Source organism: Osmia lignaria, chromosome 15, assembly GCF_051020975.1.
Source record: "Osmia lignaria lignaria isolate PbOS001 chromosome 15, iyOsmLign1, whole genome shotgun sequence".
Classification (NCBI taxonomy): Eukaryota; Metazoa; Arthropoda; class Insecta; order Hymenoptera; family Megachilidae; genus Osmia; species Osmia lignaria.
This window is the reverse complement of record NC_135046.1, coordinates 8640843-8662257: the sequence shown is the minus strand read 5'-3', so window position 1 is coordinate 8662257 and position 21415 is coordinate 8640843. Positions and strand designations below refer to the sequence as shown.

At 45.9% G+C, this 21415-nt stretch overlaps 1 long non-coding RNA gene across 6 annotated transcripts in view; it reads right to left on the bottom strand.

Moving 5' to 3' along the window:
* The window catches only part of LOC117600190 (uncharacterized), a 473823-nt gene that overhangs the window by 377559 nt on the left and 74849 nt on the right, over positions 1–21415 (bottom strand). The window lies entirely within an intron of this gene.

Sequence of the window (21415 nt, the reverse complement as noted above, 5' to 3'; positions counted from 1 at the left end):
TAGTTTAGTTTCGCGAAGTTTAGTTCGCACCGACCGACTTCTGTTCCGAGTAACTTGCACGCGGGCCGGTGCGGGCGCGGCGTGGCCTGTTTTCCCGCAATTCCGACGTCTCCGCCCGACCGAAATTTCATATCGCACCTAATGAACCAACGCGAGATTAAGCGGCGGCAGCGTAACGAAATTATTCGCGACGCTCGAACGACGCGTCGTTGAACAGTTTTGCGGTTAATCTATAAGTTGATCGTTCGCAAACTCCGCTTCCTCACTTGGAAAATTCGCAATACCTACTTGTGGTTTTCCTGACACCGTTACGATCGATTTTCAATAAAATTGCAACGACACCAAGTCTTGGAAAGTCTTGGTACTTTAAACGTACAAATTGACGTAAAAATTCATTCGTTGCTCTTAACTAGCTCTTCCTGCTTTTCATGTTTGCTAAAGAGACCAAGAAAGCGTGAGACGGTAGACTGAGAGAGGAGTGGCGGTGGCAAGAGAGGAGAGACAATTGTACCTGGATTGTATTCGCGCTTCCTAACTCGTAGGAGAACTTGTAGCCATATATCAAACCCGAGTTCTATCTCTTCTGCGCCACGGTCCGCTACTGATTCTGCCTTCTGCAAACTCCCCAAGTTACGCGGGTACTTACGTGCACCCTCGAAGGTTCGGCCTTCCATATGAATACAAATGTACCTTGTCCTTGTGGCCAAATGTGTCTCGACGCTTCTGTACGTAGCAATCCTCCTTGCGGCAGATGTATATTCAAATCGGCTGAATCGGGCCGTGTTTAAAGACGGATGGCTTCCGAACACCTTGGACCCGGCTTGTCTATTAACTTAGGACTGGCTCAATTTCGTCCGGTAATGGTTCTATGAATGCAAGCTGATGAAATTCGTGTTAAGATGCTGTGTATTCGTGTATACCAAGCAAATCTCAATAGCGGACAGCGTTCTATTCAACAAATATTTTCGCAATAAATGAATTGGCAAAATATTTGGAGTTCCACGAAGGGAAAAATATACTCTTTTTGGTACTATTACCTCTGACAACTAGTTGCAATTCCAATCAAGATCCGAGTGCAGAATCTAATTTCGAGTACGGCCAGGATCGGTAAGAACCACATTCCACCGAGCCATAATTCGAAGAGAAAACCATTTCCAACAAGAGCCATAGTATCCAGTGGAGAATCACGAGCAGTGAGTGCAACGCGACAAAACCTCGAAGCTCAGATAATGTGATTAATAGAACTAAACGTTGCCTTCTCACCTCGTCCCATTTCTTATATACTCAGTATCGACGTAGTTCAGGTGTTCACACGAGTATCAGTCAGTGTTTTATGCCCATACTTTCCCCATATTTGTTTCACGGTGCTTCTGGAAATCGCGAAGAAATTGCCGCGTTTCCAGGCAGGACAAATGCGATCTCTTTCAGAAGATTCGCCGAGAAAGAAAGCCAGGGCCGAGTAGAAAGTGCAGCAGACGAGTGGAAATGGCGTCGTTAGTTTTTTCCCCCGGTGGCACGAGATGAAAACCGCTTTTCGTGCTAGCACCGAAGTCGAGGAATCTTTCTATGGTTGTCATCGGTCAAACGCTTTTCCTCCGTCGAGAATCTCTTCATCAGTTTGATTCACTCGTTCGTTCTAAACGTAGCAGCGGATAATCGATCGTTGAGAGCGTTGAATTTGTATGAAGAAAGGGGTATTCTTATTAGGAAGATGGATGCTGAATGAGAATCAGCCGATAGCGAAACGAGGTAGCCCGGTTGATGCGGCAGTCCCGAAATTCTACATAATGCTAATGCCAGAGATTGCAGCCCCGAGGAAGAGAGAGAAGAAGCCAAGCAAGCTCCTTTGCTCAGCCAGCCGGTTCCCTTGATTTTCCTATCCCAGCTTTTCATATTTCGCTACGTAAACTAGACAGTGCTGGCTGCGCTAACGAGGGCCCCCACGTACTCTCGTACAGCCACGCTACACCACGTCAGACCGCGCAATTTCAATGCGAGCATAAACTGAAGAACCTTCAAGTACGTAACTACCGTGCCACGAACACGAACGCGCTGCCAGCAGGCGCACTAGATGATCAGAAGAAGCGTCGAGTGTGTTACTAGGATGAACAGAGGAGAGAAGACGAGACAGCAACGATGGTTTCTTCGTTCGCCTATCGACAGCGTATCTTGACGAAACGTCACTTCTATTCCCCAAGTACTGGAAGATATCGTAGACTTTTTCCCATTGCAATTAACTCTAGGATCTCTTGATAGACCTTGCAGTAATTAATTACTATTCTATAGTCGTACATTCGAACAGAGCCTCTATCCTCTTCAAACGCTTCTTCGTTGAAGGGAAGAAAATTAACGCATTCCCGTAGGAAGCAATCACGGTGGCTAATACATATTTCTTCCATTTAACACGCTGCCAGTTGAAGTCCCTGTATAGTAGCAGCACAAGGTAGAAGACCCGCAGGACACCCAACTTGTATCAGCTCATAATTCCACGGATGAATCATATCTTTCCTGTTCAAAACTCGTTTATAAGGGGATTAGACAAAGCAAACGCGACGGATGCAAGAAGAAACGAAGAAAGGGAACATCGGCGTGTTAACTCGCGGACGACATACGCGGCAGTGGATGCAACTGCACCGAGTGCACCTATGTATGCAGTCGCGAAGACGTCATCCCGGTGAACATAGGTAGCATGGATACCGTGTTTGCAGGCAAATAAAATATTTCCGCCGTAAGTTTTAGCAACGACAAGCAAGAGGTCACGAGGGAGAGAAGACGCGGCTCGGGGAAAGAAAGAAGAGCGGTACAAGAACGAATACGTGCAGTCGCGAACGTGGAAACTCGACGGGTGGGTAAACGAGCCGTCGTCGAATCGGATTGCTTTCCTCGTGTGTACGTGGGTTCCAGTGCGCGTAACGGCCAGAAGAAATATAAAATAATAAGAAGAAGAACGAAGCGCCAGCCATCGAGCAACATACGCGGAGGAGCTGCACCGATGCGCATTTAACACGCCGCTGACTCGCTCAACCTCCGCTCGGCCCGTTCTCGCCGCTAAATTATTCCGACGTACGGGCGAAAGGAACGCTCGCGACTCTTTGAGTATGCCGCACGGTCGCGCCACTCGCGCGTAAATTAATAAAACACACTTTGTTTGTGCGTCGTCGCCGTGTGTCAAATTAACCCCTTGGCGCGCAAGCACGGCGTGCTTTCTTTTGCCTGGGACGCATTGCAATTTGTACGTCTCCGTGAATCGCGTCGCCTCGTCTTCCTCCACGAGAACGGTTATGCGTTTACCGCACAGAGAACGCGTAGTTAAATGATTCACGACCGGCTCGCGCGTCATCGTTTCGCTTCAAGCTCGCCTTTAATCTCGTCCAAAGTAGCCCATAATTTACTTAATGAGCGCCGCTAACATTGATGCAAGTGAATGGGGGAGATTCTGCGAAAAGGTTTGTCGTTGGTTGAAGAAATTCTTAACTAGATATCGTCTTTGTCAAGTGTTGGCACTTATCGGTTTCATTTTAATAACCCATTTAATAATTGCAATGTACATCGTCCAAAGAAAGAGACGAGGTCCGACAAACTTCTAGCAGTCAACAACGAGCGAGATGTGGGCTTAGAACTTGGAAAAGTCTATCCGTCATAATCTTCTCATGCGAGGCTCTTAGCTTCCGGACCGTCCTCAAAGTCGACGTTCGCGAAGGAAACTCGAGTTGAGAACGTTCCTTTGCAATTCGCTAGAACCTCTCGCAACCGGCTCACCTAGTACGAGTAAACTTCTGACAGAAAATATTTTCGCGTTAAGAACTCGCGACCGGTCTTCCTGTTAGTCGCTCCTTGAAATTCCTTGACCGAAGCGGATGCTTTCTAGCGCCTTTTGTCCCCTCATTTTTCAAGGGGAACACGCCATCGCTGTACCGCGCTGTTTCTCTGTCCAAGTAGTTCAAGAAGCTGCGTAACAGACGCGCCGTGCTCTTTGAGAAATTGTCTTCTTAGAAACAAACTGTTCAACAAATTGAAGTGAACAGGTCTCGTAGAAGCTGGCCGGATCATTTGAAGAAAGAAAATTTTATTTTCACCCTCGAGGTGTAGGTTCTCAGTTTTCCCACTTTTTCATACGCTTTCAAGTTTCAAACGTCGGGACTATTTCGGAGGCCGATAAGATGGAATGGCAGCTGAACGTCGCTTTGTCGACGAAATCGCTGTGCTACTCGAGAGGGAACGTCTCGAGGAAACGAAGAAGCGAGAAGAAACGGACGCTGTCCCGGGAATAAAATAGTAGCCCAGGGCAGAACGGAGTGGAAAAAGACGGTATCGATGGAACATTTCGGTACGAAATGACGAACAGGCGGAAAGAGGAACGGCTCGAGAATAAGATAGTAAGCGGCGTGTAAGAGTAATCGAACCATTGCCGCGTAAGAGGGCCCGGTAACGCAGACGAGATAAGGGCGGAGTGGTATATCTAGCAAAGGAGGTCGAGGAAAAGCGGGAAAGCGAGAGGTTAGAAGGATGGGTTACGTAGTGATTGCAGCTGGAATCGGAAGTCACCCGGAGAAAAAAGGAGAAGAGAATGGGTGATTAATAGCTATGGGTCCACTGGTGTTCGGTGACCGACACGAACCGTTCTCCGCTTTCTTTCCACCTTTCTTACTTTTACCTTCACGAGCATCCTTCCCTTTAGCACTCTTATCCTTCGTTTCATTACAAGAGCGCTGTAAAGCGAAACAATTTCAACGATTCTACCTTCCTCCGTATTTGTTCGAGTCGAAAGCGTTAAGACTAGCGAGATGCTTATTCGTGCGTCTTTTTCAAACGATAACACATCTTGTTATTTCCCTAAACTTTTCATAGAAGACGCCTTTGCGTTTTTTGATTGCGAATAGCTGGCGGCGAACAAAGATCTCGTCATCTTCGTTTTCGCAACTCCTCGATGAGATGCGCCGGGACAAGCTCGATGGGAACGAAAACAAGCCGGTTAATGAAGCGTACAGTACCCACGCATGCTTCGTGCTGCTCGAGCATCTTCGAACAGGTTGCACCTGTCGTCGATGCAATGCCGTCAGAAGCATCCGGAACACCTTCCGTGATAACGTTCGCGATCGTCGAACCAACTACTACGCCTGTAGAGGAAGCTTCTCGGAAGGAGCTCGCAACATCGTCCATGAAGGAGAGATTAATAGTCCCTCGACTAGAGAGAGAGTCGAGGAACGAACAACTTCCGACGCCAGGATGCGTTCGACACATTCCACGGGCACCGTATTACCCATGATTAAACGATTCCCTGGCAAATAGAGCGCCGATCCAACCCACTTTTATCCCATATTATTTCAAATACGCTATTATGTATTATAATTTTCAATGCAAACGAAAAAACGATGAAAAATTTCTATTACTCGCGCTATTGATTAAATATTATGTCGTTAAATACTCCCGTAATCCAGCGAATGAAAAACAGGGAATTTTTTTCCAACGAGATGATAGTCGGTGATAGAGGAAAGAGGCCACTTAACTCGAGCACGATAATCCAACGAAATTTCGAGGAGGGCCGTCGAGGCGAACGCTTATAAGGTCAGCGATACGCGCCGTTGTGCCGGAAGATAGCCCGTGGAACGGAAGGTAAATGAGACCGAGTGCATTTCACGTTTCGCGCAATGCCCATTAGCCGAGTTTAAACGTCGCAGGGAAGTGCACACGCGAGGATAATACGTACGTAACGACATTGTACATGTACACCCGGGGAAACGGTCGACGAACAGCCCACCGCTCTGATGAACGCTTTCTTTTTTACTCTATTTTCACTTGCCGTAATTTGATGTTAGGCACCGTACACCGATGGACCAACCCGCGTGTGCTTGGCCACGCGGACGTAAACCTGCTCGAACGGAAGAGAAGAACATTAGGCTGATGGGTGCAGGGGAATATGCGAAAGCCACGCGGTGAACGCGCGTATCCTTTTTGTTTCAAGGATGCTGATGTACGTCCGAAGGCATTGCGACACATGCAGGATGCACGTGCATGCAAATTTTACGAACGATCGAACAGGCATTGCGTATTTTCTTGAACAGTACAATATCGAGAAGGAGATCACAAGATTGAACAGCTTCTCGTATTTACTGTTATAAATCGTAAGGAATGAAATTTAGTTTCAACTATCGCCACTTTTTTCTCAAAATAATATCCCGACAGCCTAATAGATTCGATGAAATTTTCTTTCGTGAAACTGCACCGCAATTTCTTCGAGCTTAGTTGCACGGAAAATAATAGTAAAATAATTCACAGATAAGAAGCGTATGTAGATTATCGAAAACACGAGGAGCAAACGATACCTCGGTCGCATATTTCCCACGCGTTCCTCCGAGCTTCATCTTCGTCCTTTTTCCCGGCGTGTTACTTGGCATAATTGAAACTTTTTTTTTCTCCCTTTCACCCATATATTATCCATAGCTGTGCTCCCGTGCGCGATGTCGTGGGCCACCGGTACAACACATTTGCACGCGAAAAAACGTGAAACGTGCACGCGACCGTGGCTGGTGTACGAGGCAACGGACGAGGATAAGTGAATTAAGAACGACAAGTTGGCGCGCGTATATCGCCGGAGCTCTTGTAAACGCTTTAATGAATTAGCGAGAGGCGGGCTCGAAATTGAAAATGAGCGAGCTGAATCGGTGAAGGCGAATGGAGAAATTTATGTCCGTCAGAGGAACATTGAAGGATCTCTCGACCGGCCAATACATAATCCTTTGTTCCCGGAATTTCTCCTCTGTATTTTGAAAAAATATTCTACGAGCACCTTCTATCAGCTCTCCGTCGCAATATAGAATACGGAAGTGATAATATTATTTCGAACGAGGATAAATATACATTTCCCGCAAAAGCTTTAATAACGTTAATATTTGAAATAACGCTGGTAAGAATAAAACTGGTAAGGAATAAAACCAACAGATTTCTTTTTAACGCTACCTTTAACACGTAAGGTAAGGTGGCTGTTAATAACACCCTTTCTGACTTTTACAGGGTGCTATGCATGTGTTAAGTAGCAAGAGGCGACTTTTCGTCGTATGGAAGTCGCGCCTCGCAGTTGCCGTACTATTCTGATCATTTGCAGAGATAGCGGCCTCATTCGGAAGGCATCGTGGCGAAGTAGCAAGCACGATCGGACGATGCAGCGTTAATAAAGCACGCGCTCGGTCAGAAGACCATAATCACGTTATGCAAAAAACTGGGAGATCCCGGAGCGATACGCGACGACTATATGTAATGAAAAGTAGGCGAAGCATGAAGGCGAAAGCCAGGCCAGAAACTCGGCTTCACCGGTGCTTAACCTTACGACACTGCGTCACGCTACTACTACCCTCCACGCAGCACTGCCTCGCTAAGTTTCAGAGCGCACGAAATCGCGCAATATCAGCGAGGAAATGTTTCCGAACTTCTGCGCCACGTTAAAGTTGCACGACTGAAAAGGCTGCGAAGCTGCTTCGCAATTCTTTCACGTTCGAGTATTAAAAATGAATATTTCAGCAGTGGTTAGCAAATGGATTCGAAAAAATTACGTTTTGTGAAAACCTGCTGGTATTATTTAAATATACATACCTTTCGAAATTGATGGTTTGATAATTTATCTGCAAATGGTGGAAGTTAATGTAAATACTTATATAGCTCTTGATTGCAATTAGAGTGTCAATTTATCACAGGAAGAGGCAAATTTGTCGCGATATAATAACAATGTATGCTTCCAACACGACGAAATATTTGCACGATATTATTTACATGATCGCTCACAAACCGTCCGGTAATTAGCTCCGTTTTAATCGATATCATTTATTGACAAGGAAGCGCCGATCAATTAACTCCTGTCAATAGATATAAGCACCGAATCGTAAAGGTATATTCCATCTAACAATTCATCATTTGCAAGTAATGTTTTTTGCATTCGTCAGAACGAATACAATACTGAAGAGAAAGAATGAAAAAGAATTCACAGAAGTAATTTGCAATTAAGTATTTTGACGTTGGAGAATCCAAGGGGGAAACAGCCTGTCAGAATCATTGCCAATTAAAATGGAATTCGTTCGGTATACTATGTACATCTTTCGAACAGGTAGATGTTGAAAAATGTGCGCATCACTGCCGATCGGTGAATCGGTCTCACGCGTTACCCCTTATCTACGATCCTTATCCGTCGACGATTTCGTGGCCAGTCACGAGTCCCGGCAGCGAAGTGCTTTCGCCGAATAATCGATCATCTTTTTAGCTGAACCGATGATGTCTGGGACGATGTGACTTATCCGAGAGCGGCTCGAACGTCGCGTCTGATAACGTTGTTTTATTTGCGGTCCGCGCTCCGATGCATCTCGCCGGTAATTAATTTCTCCGCTATCGCGATCGCTGACACGCAACCAACTCGAATTATTCGAAGAAGCCTCGCCGTAGTGATAGCGATGAATGGAATGCCGCCGAAAGGGGGTTGGACAAGGGTAAAGAGCAGAATTTTGGAGGAGATAATTTTCGAAACGATAGCAATTCCAGGTTTGATTAAGGGCGAAAATATATTAATAAAGTAACCCTTTCAATATGGAGCATTCAAAAGGAACATCAGAGCCTACACCGCGTTGACGTACGTTTGTACGTTATTTTAGGATAAGTTATATTTGATACATTTGACGAAACTTTTGTTCGCAAATAGAACGGAAATAGTAGAAAAGGCTCGTCGATAAGGTTGGAAAACGGTCGGCGATCGTGCAGAGAGGAAACGAAAAGGCAAGCTGTCGCCGGTACGACGTACCGCCCGCCGTGAAATTGTAGCGAGCCGCATTTGTTGCCCGGGAGCGTGTCGAGTGCTCGTAGATCACTCAACTGAGCCTGTGCCACTTCCAATTCCACCGAGATATATACGAGCGCGTAAGAACGGCTCGTTTAACGTATGCCAGACTATCTGCACGGTCGAGTTAGCTGCATCGCGATTCCTGACGCGAGTGTTACCAGCGCACGGATAGCCGCTGCGTAAAACCAGCTGCAAATATCCGGATAGGCGATAGACACGAGCTGCCCGCGCGATAACGGTCCACCACCGGTCGTTAATTAATTAGCCGATTCCCATTTCACGGCGTTGTTAACTCTAATTTACATTGGTAAAGTAAATGGTAGTTAAAAGATATAGAGAGATCGTAACTTATATCCTCAAAAAGTGGTACCAAGTGATCGCGTGTTGCGTAAAAAGCAATCATTCTCGTACTGTAAATGGTAAGTTAGGAAACAGTTGGGGTATTAAAGCGTTAACCATGGTGGCAACTATTTGGTGTACGAGTAATCTTTCTCTTTTTATTTTACACCAAGTCTCGAACGAGGCATTCGAGCATGACGGATCGCGATTACTCACGGGTGCCTCGAACGAGACACCGCTTTGCGGGTAACTGGGCCGCGAGAGAAGCTGAAGAACCGGCTAACCGAGAAACAGTGAAAGCCAACGCGTTTCTGGAATATCTACGTCCCTTCGAGATTCCCCGAGTTACGCTCGACACTGGCTGATTCCCATTCAACACGATCATCCGTGACCAAAGGAATTTCTAAAGTGTCGCACAACTGCCTGAAGGTATAAGAACAACGACGAGCGGATTTTTGCGGCAATGGGGAAGGTTTTCGACTTGCCGAGCGGTGACGCGAAATTAGGAGCGCGACGTAATCTTGGTTCGCCAGCCAAGCGAGAGATAGTTGGACTATCGCACCCTACTGTGTCGCTGGGTTAATTAGTGTCAGTTTTCAAGTGCGATAAGTCTCGCGGGACTGTTCCAGCAACTGCAGTTTGAATAGAGTTACGGTTGCAGTTGCCGCGAAACAGTTAGCGACGGGTTTCGGAGTTTCGGCGATACAAGATATTCCTTTTCTGCCTGTTGTTCGACCGTTAAACATCGCTCGTACAACGTCCTAAGTTTTCTCCATTCGCGGTCGATGAATGGGCTCTAAACACGGACGAGCCAGTAAACGGCCACGTTTAAAATGAATTAATCGTGCGATTAAACTCAGCCTGATAAGGTCACCGTAGAAATTCGAAAAAAGGAAAAATGTCCCCCGGCAAGACACATTTTGGTAATAGTTCGTTCGTCTATCTTTCGAAAATACATTACCCTTTCGCGATATATTGGACGAATCGCTTCGACGATTCAAAGGAGAGTGAGAAACGAGGCAATAAATCGGATATTTAACGCGTGATGCGAGATCTTATCAACCGATGGAAACGCGAGCACGGCGAGAGGCAACATTATCTCGTAAACGCGTACGAGTCACGGATCCGGCGCGGATAGCACGCGGAAAAAAGCCACCGTCCAAGTTTATCGGTAAGCTGAATCGGCATCGATTCTCGCGTTAATTTCGTGTTCAGCTTCGGTAACCCCTTTTCGCGTGCGATACAACGATTAATATCAGCGGTTACCATTCGTTGCGAGCGTAACGCGAGCTGAATAACAGCGACGCAGCCTGAAATTAATACCCGTACTTCTCTCTATCCAAATCTAAGAAACTAACTAGATTTATACCGACGAGATCTCCGCTCGAGATTCGGATGGAATGCAACCTGGTGTAACGACGATTCGACCGAGTCAGCGCAATTTTGATAATCGTTTCGCGTGCCGCCAGATGTTAACCGATATTCTTCAGCCGCTTGAGAAACGCTCTGATACCTGGCTAAAGTCACCGGTTAAGGCTACCTTCCCTCTCTAAAGGAGTAGCAGGCGGATCGTAACGGGTCTGGAAGAATCCTCGTGGTGGCCTGCCAAGGGGACGGACGACGGGCGACGTCGAGGCTTATACCTTTAATTAGCGGCTCGGCTGAACTTTTTGGCGGATAGATAAGAATATATTTACTGCGTTCGCCCGTTCTCCGAGCCGCTTCGCGAACTAAGTAACCGAGGCAGGAGGCAAACCGCTGCTCTTCGAACGAGGCCGAGGCCGGTATCTTATCCTGCAACCTGGGCTCCGCTACTTCGCCAACGATACGGTCGAAAACGACTAGCGATGTAAGCGAGTCGCTATCGAAATCAAGCTAAATCTACGAATAAGTCTACTTTTCTCGAATAAATTACACTAGCTTAATTACTACCAGATAACAATGAAAACTAACGAATCACGAAGTGTAGCTTGTAAAATATATTACACTACGTTAAAATGATTTTAATCGTGAGATGCTAATAGCTAGATGGAGGAATATAAAAGAAAATATAAGGAGATCAATCACTTTCCTCCCTGTTTCGAAGGTTGAAAGAACACTAAACGACTAAAGTAGGGCCGAATAGGGTCGAAGGAGGCCCTGAACGCCTTATCTGCACAACGGCTAATTGATAACGCCGTCGAGATTAGCTTTGCTCAAACCAATTTAGGTAGTCAGATGCGCAGATTAAGGGCGAGGTGCAAAAGAAATCGCCCGCTTCCACGTCGCGAGCGTGCAAATTTACTGCCGCTTGGCATGAAAGCCGATCTCTCTTCCTCTCTGATCGTCTTCTTCCATGCTTCCACCGTTTCTTCTCTTTCTCCACCCCGCCATAAGACCCTCTTCATCGTCCTTTTTCCCATTTAATCTCCCTGTCCGCGCGTATCGAACGGGGATGGCGAAGGCTAGAATTAACACGAGGTACAAGGGTGCAACCAACATGCTCCTATATCTTTCTTTCTCTCCGGCTATTTCCTTCTCGCACGCTCGTGCAAGCAGATACTCTCCACAGCTACGGGCAATTTGATTTTTTCCTCCCCTGTTTCGAGATTGTAAGGACAAACGAGGCGTTCCAGCGATCGATCTCTCGAATCGGAGTCAAGCACCCGATAGAGCTCGTACGTTCGCGCTGCTTCCATGCTCCGCGCGAGATCCGATAACAAGGGCGCAGCACGCGGAAAGAATGCAAAAAAAAAGGGGAAAGAAAAAGGGACGGGCGATGAAGAAATAAAAGAATGCACAGAAGGGAGGAGATCAATTTCCAATCGGTACCGGCTGGTTATTAAGCCACCGCTGAGTGCCACTCGTGCACCTCGAGGGGAAAACCGAGATATAAACATCCGAGAAGATAAACGCCGGAAGAAAGGTGTATCTTCATATTCGTCTCTTGCGATCCGCGAATAGTTTGCGCGCGAAAATCAACGATCGGCCCGCTTTTTCTCTCTTCGTCGAGTGGCAAACAGGTCGATCGTAGAACTGTCTTTTGACCTGTTTTGAAATTCTATTGGCTTCTCTCAAACACCATTCTATCACTGGTTTCTGTTCAAATAGAAAAAAGCAAATAGAATTACAGAGCTTGCAGATTCCATGAAGCTCCCATCAAAATGTTAATGGAAATAATTAAATTTTTCATTTGATCTACTAAATGAATATACAAAAGAATACGAATAAATTGGTATTCAATAATGTTCGCGAACGTGTCTTTTCTCCTCTTCGCGAATATCGGTTCAATATCGTATTAATAACCATCGATTACGCGGCGACCATTGGAAACGATACTTGGGAAAGGATCGGTCGACCAGTTTCCAGATATCAATCACGCGACAAGCGAACGCTCGTCAATTACACAGGGTCGCTGAAAAGCGGGGGATAATCAGCGTGGAAAGCATCGTTCGTATTTTCTTGTCAATAATCTCGAGGCCGGTCCGCGAATCGTAAATCGCGCGAGCGGCGACGTGGATAATGCGCGTTGCGCCTTCGTGGAACCAGTTCCACGATGCGAAAGCTTGTTGCTCGCTTCGATCCGCCTCTGGTCCGCTCCTCGATCCTCCATCCTCGATCCTCGATTCCTGACGTGTACATCGGGCCCCGCGGCGCACCGAGCAGTTTCTTCTCGTATCGACGTCGCAAACACATAAATACGTAGCCGGCTTCTGTTACACGGTCGCCCCTTCGGTTCCCTTCCGCCCCAACCTCGAGCGGGCTGTTCGAGCCGCAGGTTAAGTAAGCGGCGCAAAAACTTATCGATTTTATGTCTCAATATGCGCGCAGCACGACGCGAAATCACGATCAGTGCCGTCCTCCTTTCGTTGACGATCGGCAAAAAGAGATCGATCATAGCCGCGTGAAAACAGCGCGGCCGAGACGAAAGAAAGTCGGACGCGATAAAAAGCGAATACGTACGCGACCAGAGGCCGATCGGATCGAACGAGACGATGTTAAAGCTTCTTACAGTGATAAGCACCGTGGAACGTGACTAATTGATAATTGAGCCGCAACCACACGCTCGAATCGTCTATCAGCGTACGGACGCGTCGCGACGTCCGCGCGGTTTTTCACACCGACCGCGAACGAACCACGAATTTCAATGTTTCATCCTTTAGCCCGGGGCCAGGCTCTTAATTTGATCTTCCTCCGAACCATTAATCTTCTTCGATCCCTAGCACGTCGTAGACGAAGACGCGGACGAAGCCGTTTTTTTCAAAGATTCTTCCCTAACCAGGAAGAACGAATCGAAACTTCCCGAATCGGTCGTACCACTTCCGGGACACCGTGAGCGCAAACTCTGACTCGAGCCAACTCGACAAAACCCTCGATCTTTATCGTGACCGTTGCGAACCGTAGATCCCTTTAATTGGAAGTTCCTACCGGGGACCGACCCGTTTACCGCCAGAAAACTTGTGTCTCCTTTCAGGAACGACGCCTGGCTGCATGCATTTCGATTCTTATACTAGATTCACTATTCTACATTTTCGTTTAAAAATAAAAATGAAAAGAAATTACGAGGAATTTATCTCCATAAAAGCGGTACACGCCCGTAAAAAATAATACTCGTGTCCTTTCGTATAACGCATCGATGTAATACAAGCACCGTTTCGGACAAGATGAAGAGTCCTCAGTCGACAACAATGCCATCGAACGCACGATTTACGCGGCAGGAATGAATTCGTAACATCGATCCTCATATCCGAGTCGATCGATACAAGCCAGCTCTCCTGCCTTCCCAAACCCGTTGGCCGTTAATCAATATCATTGTTTCGCATTACTCGCATTGCCCACGTAGCCGTAAACTGTAGCCCTCGACTGCGTTTCTTAAGATTCATCTCGCATCCTTCGCTGTAACTTGGACCATTCAAAGTTCATTTACGCGCAATAAGTCTCGCGTACTAAAACACGCATAAGTCTTGGGTTGTTTCATCCGAAACGAGTAGGATAAGAAAGTAGAGACGAGGAGGATTTCTCGGTTGATGTTCGTTTAGTGGATGCGCAATCGGCGGTATCGAGTAGCGGTGGTAGTCCGAGATTCTCATGAAATCGTTCGTTAAACTCGCTGAAGTAACCACTCGAGAATCGAACGCGAAGGTGAACGTCGATCGGTGCTACGCGGCGGTAGCCAGGCATGCAAATGCGAAGCTTCGTTCCGTTACGAATCAATGCGATCGCTTAATTAGCGAAGAGCTCCGCTCCTCTTCGCATTCTCCCTTCGCTTCGTACCTCTTCACCCGACCAACCGGCCCTTCCTTCTTCCTTCTTCCTGACCGCTCTTCCGATAGGAATCCGACCGTCGAGTACACCTCTCGAGAGGGGCCAGACGGTTTCGAAGCTTTTAACCATCCATTTCGCCGGCAATCCGGATATTACGCTGAACAGAAGATCTCAAAAGATTCTCTGTCCGACGGATCTGTTTTGTCAGATCCGCGGCTAAGATCCATGCATGCGGCGTATCCTTTTACTACGGAGGAGCATATTACGGTTGTTCGAGAATACCCTCGACCAAATTTGAATAATTCGAGATTCTGAACGTAATCCAGTTCCTCCATCCTACATATCCGGGGACTGGTGCCAAGTCCGTAAAACCAAAGTTCCGCTTTCGAGGCGAGATATCGGTGTCACCGTTCGGCGATCGTCGTAAAATCGAAGAAGGCTGTGGTGCAAGTACCTTCGCGTAGACGTAATTTCTCGTCGACGCTAGATTGGAGTGGTTCGAGCCTTGCTTTCCACCGAGTTGCCCGAGCCCTCACCTTTGACCTATCTCATTCCGAGGGCCTATATATTTCGTGTTCCGCTCTACTAAGCTTCCTCCCCGAGCGGAATCTCGCCACTGCATTACGGAATCGCGTTCGAGGGCGTCTCTGGCAGTGGAATACGCCAGTTTCACGGAATTCAAGCAACAGCTCTCTCTCTCGTTTTCGAAAGCGCGATGTCGTAGGTAGGGGATCGAGCAGTCGGTTGATCGTGCTGGCTGTGTGGTACGAGGGGGTGGAAGAGACCCCTGACTGGCTGGCAACGAGGCACCGCGAGGATAAGTCGCGGATCGTGGTGATAAACGACTGCGGCGTTATTAATTGCAGCCTCCATTAACTGATGAGGCCTCCGTCCCTTTCTCCGTTTCTCCGGCTCAGCTTCGCGTCCCTGTTCGCGACGCTTCTTCGTTCCACACTTCTCGTTGCCGTGTCAGAAGGCTCGCGAGACCCAGTCAAAGGAGCAAGCGGCATTGCGTGCCGCAAATGATCCACACGCTGAGATAGCGGGCAGGATATTGACGAGGGGGAACCGTGCGAGGCTTTGCAAATGAGCCAAGGGCTGCTTCCTAATTTTTATTCGGCCGCTAATGAATCGCCCTCGCGTTTCAACCTGTCCATGAACGATGCTTCGTATTTCATACTCACAGTTCCTCGCAACCAATTTGCTTTTTCAAATGCTTTATATTAAATCATACCATTCACCCCATTTCTGGATGGAAACAAGTGGAAATATTAAAATTTGTTTAATTTTATGTACTGTTTGCTTCTTAACTTCTGAACGCGAACCGAGGTCGACCACTGTTTGCCGTCGTTTTGTCCATCTTCTCGTGAACACGCGTTTGTAGCTCGCAGCTACTCTCCTCGACGTAATTACTTTTCACGAGATTGTGCTTTCATAGCGAACACGGTTCTAATTTTAAATTGTCATCACCTTTACGCGCGCCGTCCCCATAATAAACGCATTTATTTGCTACTCCGCTCCGTCTTTATGCGTCCCCGCCGAGTGAACCTACTTTTTGAAACTGACTGAATATAAAGAAGCATTTTACTCGGACGTACGGCACAGTTGCAAGGACACAATAATATCGGAGAAAAGAGGGCGCCGGTTGAAAGCAACCATCCCCTTCTATCGTCCCTCTATCGCATTCTAATTAAGGTAACTGTATTATACGTCAGAAGAAAAGTTTAATAAGCGACTGACGGTCAACGATCGCGACTTGCACGGGCAACTCTTTCGTAAGGCGAGCGTCAGCTTGTACCTTTTGTGGGATTACCACAAATGATCCTGGGCTCGACAGGTTCGCTGTCCCGTTGCAAACGAGCACCGGGGCTTGATTTTTATACGGTCCTTCTAATTAATTGCCCGGCCTGCCGCTCGCGAGTTCCGCGTAACAGTGCTCATTGTCGAGCCCCGCGTGTTTGCCGTCCAAGAAATCACAGAAACGTAATCTGCAACGTTATTCGTTGATTGTACCTTGGGGAGAAAAAAAAACAAAGATACTCTAGAGAAAGTATAATCATAATTTGTTGTCAGAAGACGTGGATGTTATTTGATGCGGTGAGTTGGATTATCGAATGAAACAGAATGACCTACAGTTTATCATCTAGTTATAATTCACACGATCTTATCGTAACTCCGCTTTTTCCACCACGATCATTCAACGTCGTCTTGATTTATTCACCTGTCGCTTCGCTCGCCGAAATAACCGGCAGCGTTTTAAATCGCGCGTCCGAATAACCGATATAATTAATGCAAGTGCATCAACGATGCGCAGCAAGAGCAGACGAGGACATGAATAAAATCGATCGAACGTGGGAGCCTAAGTGCTCGTGAATATATCGAATCCATAAAAGATTATATAGCATCGATGATTCAACGTAGATGTTGTTTCGATCGGAAACAGGACTTCCGTACATCGCAAATATTTGCCAGAATCTGAGTTAAGTAAACGACGGACAAGATTGGAAAAATGAAAAAGAAAAAAAGAAAGAGGAAGGCAGATGAACGAAGAAGGAGCAGGGTAAGGCTGAAACAAAAGGAAAAGAGCAAACGAGAAAGTACGAAAACAAAGAGCAATCATAACGATGGTAATCTCTGCGGTTGACGTACAATTACCTTCGTCAAGGCGCCTAGGAAAATAACCAATTTCAGAAGTGTTTATTGCAGTCTGTAGCCTCCTTCATTGTTCGGACCGTTAATGAGACGGTGGAAAAGGAAAAGGTGGAAAGCAGTACGAGAAAGATGGAAAGGACGGGCCAGCCGGTACTACTCTTTAATTTTAATTATACTTATCTACCAACTGGTCTCGAGGAAAGACGTTGAAGAGGAAAATGAAGGGCAGAAATAGCGCGTTCGTTCTTTTTACTGAATTATCTGAATTGTTTCCAGATACGCATCAATTGACAACGAAATCATGAAATATGATTGAAATATGCATTTTGAAAATCTCAGCATTTAGTATACTTCGAATCTTTCATTTGATCGGAAAATTCATTTTTCAATAATTTTATTTTATTTAAGATCTTATTTAAATGTCGACTTCTGCGAAGAATTTTTCTCGCGCTTGCTCTTCTTGAAACGTTAAGTGGTTCAAATAAAAGTTCAAAGCGATTCAGATGGGTCGACGTTATCTCGAATCTTGCCCGATGGAAATTTCCCGGCGATTTTCTTGATCCGGCGAAAATCTAAATGGGATTGGAATTCATTTTCCGTAGATTCGCTTGATTTCTTAAATGTCAGCACTCGTGGATTCGTTCGCACCAATTTTCTCGTTGCGTTTAAATCACGATTCGTGCGAGAACACAGCAGCCTCTCGCAACTTGTTCTCGATCACCTTTAAACGATTTAAAAGTTCCTGTTCTTAGCCTTGATCCTGTGGGGAAACTCGTCGATGTATCTTTGAATCACCGTGAAACTTTGTGCCGACGTTTGCTTTGCGATCAATTGGGTCGAACTTAAAGGATCAAGGATGATAAGAACGATGGGAAAAAAGTTATATCGCATTCAAACATTGCCGATTATTTATGTTACTAGTTTTCTCGAGCATCGAAGATTTATGTCGACCAATCTTTAGAATAACCTTAGAAGAAATTTGCAAATTTCGACGGTTAAATTGAAAAATGCAAATCGTGAAAGAATCGATAGAATCGTATCGACGAATTCATCATCGCAGCCAATGTTCAAACTAATAAGCCTCGAAATTCGATAACGCATACCACGTCACTCATCCAGGTAATCCGATCCATCGAGCGATCCCGGTAACCGCGAATTCCGTATCGTTTTAACAAACAGGTAACATACTGATCCCGCGGCAATCGCGATAAACGTTCGCGACGATGGTTTTGTAGCGAAAGAAGCGTGGACGGAATCTCGATCGAGCGATTCCGTGTACCAATTACTTGAAAAGATCTCTGGATCGTTCGATTCAGAGCGTTTTATCAGCTGAAACCTCGCTCGGACGTTCTAGCTGGAAGGTCGTCCAATAGCTTCGATTCAACGATTCGGTGAGCGGGTATAAATTATTTTGCCAGGAAATGATCTGCTCGTGGTGGATCAGGGCGCTGCAAGCGAACAGGGATAAAGGGACGTGGAAACAAAAAAAAAAAACGATCGAGTACCGAGAATCCAGCACCGGTTGCCTGCCACAGGATCGAGCGGACGATCCAAGAGTAGCAGGAGATGGAGTGTGAAACATCTTTCCTGCCCTTTTTCGCTCTACGATACTAACGCTAACCTAGCTAGATGAATCCTATCTTGGATAATAAACGACGTCACTGCCAAGTTCCAAGTTTAAAGAGAAACTCAATGTCAGGATGGAAGCAAGTTCAATATGTACCCCCGCATCCGAGTCAATTTCAACAGAAAACTTGCATTTCGGGGAATTTGAATTTACTCAAAAGAGCAATGTCGTTTAAAAGATAGGAAATTTCAATAACGACAATTCTCGAGTCGTCTATTCTTAATTCAACGCAATGATCTTTAGAAAATTACAACTATTTATCGTTAAAAATATTTTCAAACGTTACCGGATACATTAATATGAAAGAAACATTTCGTAGCAAGGAACACGCGTTCCGCCCGATATCGAGCTATTAAAGAAAAGTCACGTCACGATGGTTACAAGCTGAAAACTTTAACCTGTTTCACCGGTTTGATAATGGACCGATCGATCGCCATGAATCTTTCTTTATGGTCTTAAAACTTCTTGGACGCGGTATATAACGCCCACATATTCACCGAGGAACGGGTGTACGAGTTTCTATACCCGAAATGCGCACACGTAAGAACTTGCAGAAGAACGAGGTACATATCGAAGATACGAAAATACGTAAGGTAATGTATAGACTTGCTATGTAGGTCACATGCACTCGTGGCCCATATATCTTTGGCAAATACCTTTGAACCTTTGGAAGGTGGCACCGCTTGGATATAAAATACAACTTTCGTTATGATAGTGGATCCCTAGTGTACCAAGATTTGTGCGTTAACACGGAACAACCGATTGATTTACGACTCAAATGTATTCCACTTTGTTCATTTAGCTTCCATGAATTAAATACAAAGTTTCGGGTAGTCTACGTTCATGGTGATCATCGGTGATGAATTTAAATTTAATACAATTGTGTAATTAAGAAAAGAAAAATCAAAACACTTTAAAATTCCATCTACCTTACTGAAGATTTGCAAAACGGGTGCGTCGATCGGAATGTTGGTGGATATTTCAATAGGCGGTTGTTTATCGATAATTCGGCGGTCGTTGCAATATCGCCAGGTAAGTGACCGAGGGGTCGTGGCAAAGGCAAAGAGCAGGAAAAAAGAGGAGGAGAGCAGTCTCGTAGCCAGAGAAATCAAGAAATGTGGGACAAGGGGTGCCATTAATTTGGCAGCCGTTGTTCGACTCGCCCACTGGCCCTTTCGTCTCTCCCTCTACGGAGATCTTAGCCTACGTCCGAATTCCATGGCTAACGTTCGAACTGCACACGCCGTAATATAAGTCCCCTTTTCACCTTCCATTTTACCCCTCTGTCCCCTTCTTTTCACCGCGTATTCTTTAGCTTCCTTGTTTTCTTCCACCTTTCGACTCCTTCTTCTACTTTCATCCCTCTCCACCTTACCATTCCTGTTCCTTGACTCTTTATTGCTTCTATCAACGTGCCTCGGTTGATTTATACATCTATATGTTCCGTTCCGCTCTGTTCTGCAAAGAGAGCAGAGAAGACCGAGCCGGCTCGTGTGCCTCTCGACTTATGCGCCATGGCAGCGCAGCAAGGGACCCACCTTGCTCGCACAGGGTGGCTATAATATTATCGCCATGGATAAACATCGTACGTCTAACTGTGTCGCGTATTGTATCAAGGATACGTTGACTCTGCTCGGATAGAAATCATTTTTACGTAGCGATTTACTCGAGAGCTATATTGTCTGTATTGGATACATCCTGCGTTCAGTTTCATAATTACTTCATAGTATCTACCGCGAGTAAAACTTTTCCTTTCCCAGACACTTCATTGATTTATTTATTTACACGAGTAAAGGTAGCCCTTTGAATGGCCACGGAATGATAAAAGGTGTTAGACATCATACATAATTGATCAAGTTCAATAAATCAAAGTGTTAAAGACATTGGCTATGGAACGAAAGATTAAACGACCGACAAGCAAGCAGACTTAAGATCGACGAGGTATCGGCCGGTTATTTCTTTTTCCTCGTTCAACGTGGGTCATTCGGTGCCGGTGTCTCGCGTGGCTTCGCGTGCTAATCCCTTAAGCGCGATCCTCGTGTAAACCACGAGGATCGGATCAGTGCCAAGGCAAATACGAGTTGTTAAATACGCCGTGCACCACGTGGGGCGATAACAACCTACTACTCATGTTCGATACGCGTTACGTGCTACAGGGAGCTGCAAAGCCCCACGCTCTCCCAGATGCTTGCTCGTTTCTCCCTGAACCACCCAGCAATTCCCTTCGATTCGTCCTCGTATCCGCGTTCCACACACGCGTCTATACGTTGCAAGTTTAAGTAAACGACATTGCGCCAAAGGGTTGTTTCTGTACCAGAAAAAAACCTGTCGGTCTACGGAAAACTACCCAAGTGTTACACTCACTTATTAATGAAACTTTGCCAGCTTGTAGAGCTCGTCGAATTGAACACTCCTATACCCCCTTTTAGGGGCAGACGGCTAATTGTTTAAAAGATATTAACAATTACTGTTAGTTACTCCTTACATTCTGAAGTATCACAAACTCACACATACAACTCGCAATCTAGAGATCCACGGTTCAAATCCTTGGTTCCCAACATTTTTTTTTTTTTTAATGATAATTTGTCTTTTTTTGATTAACTATTACATAAAAATTATCACAAAATAAAAAAAAAAAATTGTTGGGAACCAGGGATTTGAACCGAGGACCTTTAGATTGCGTGTCATGGATCCGCTCCGTAGTTAAACACATGACTCGCAATTTAAAGGTCCTC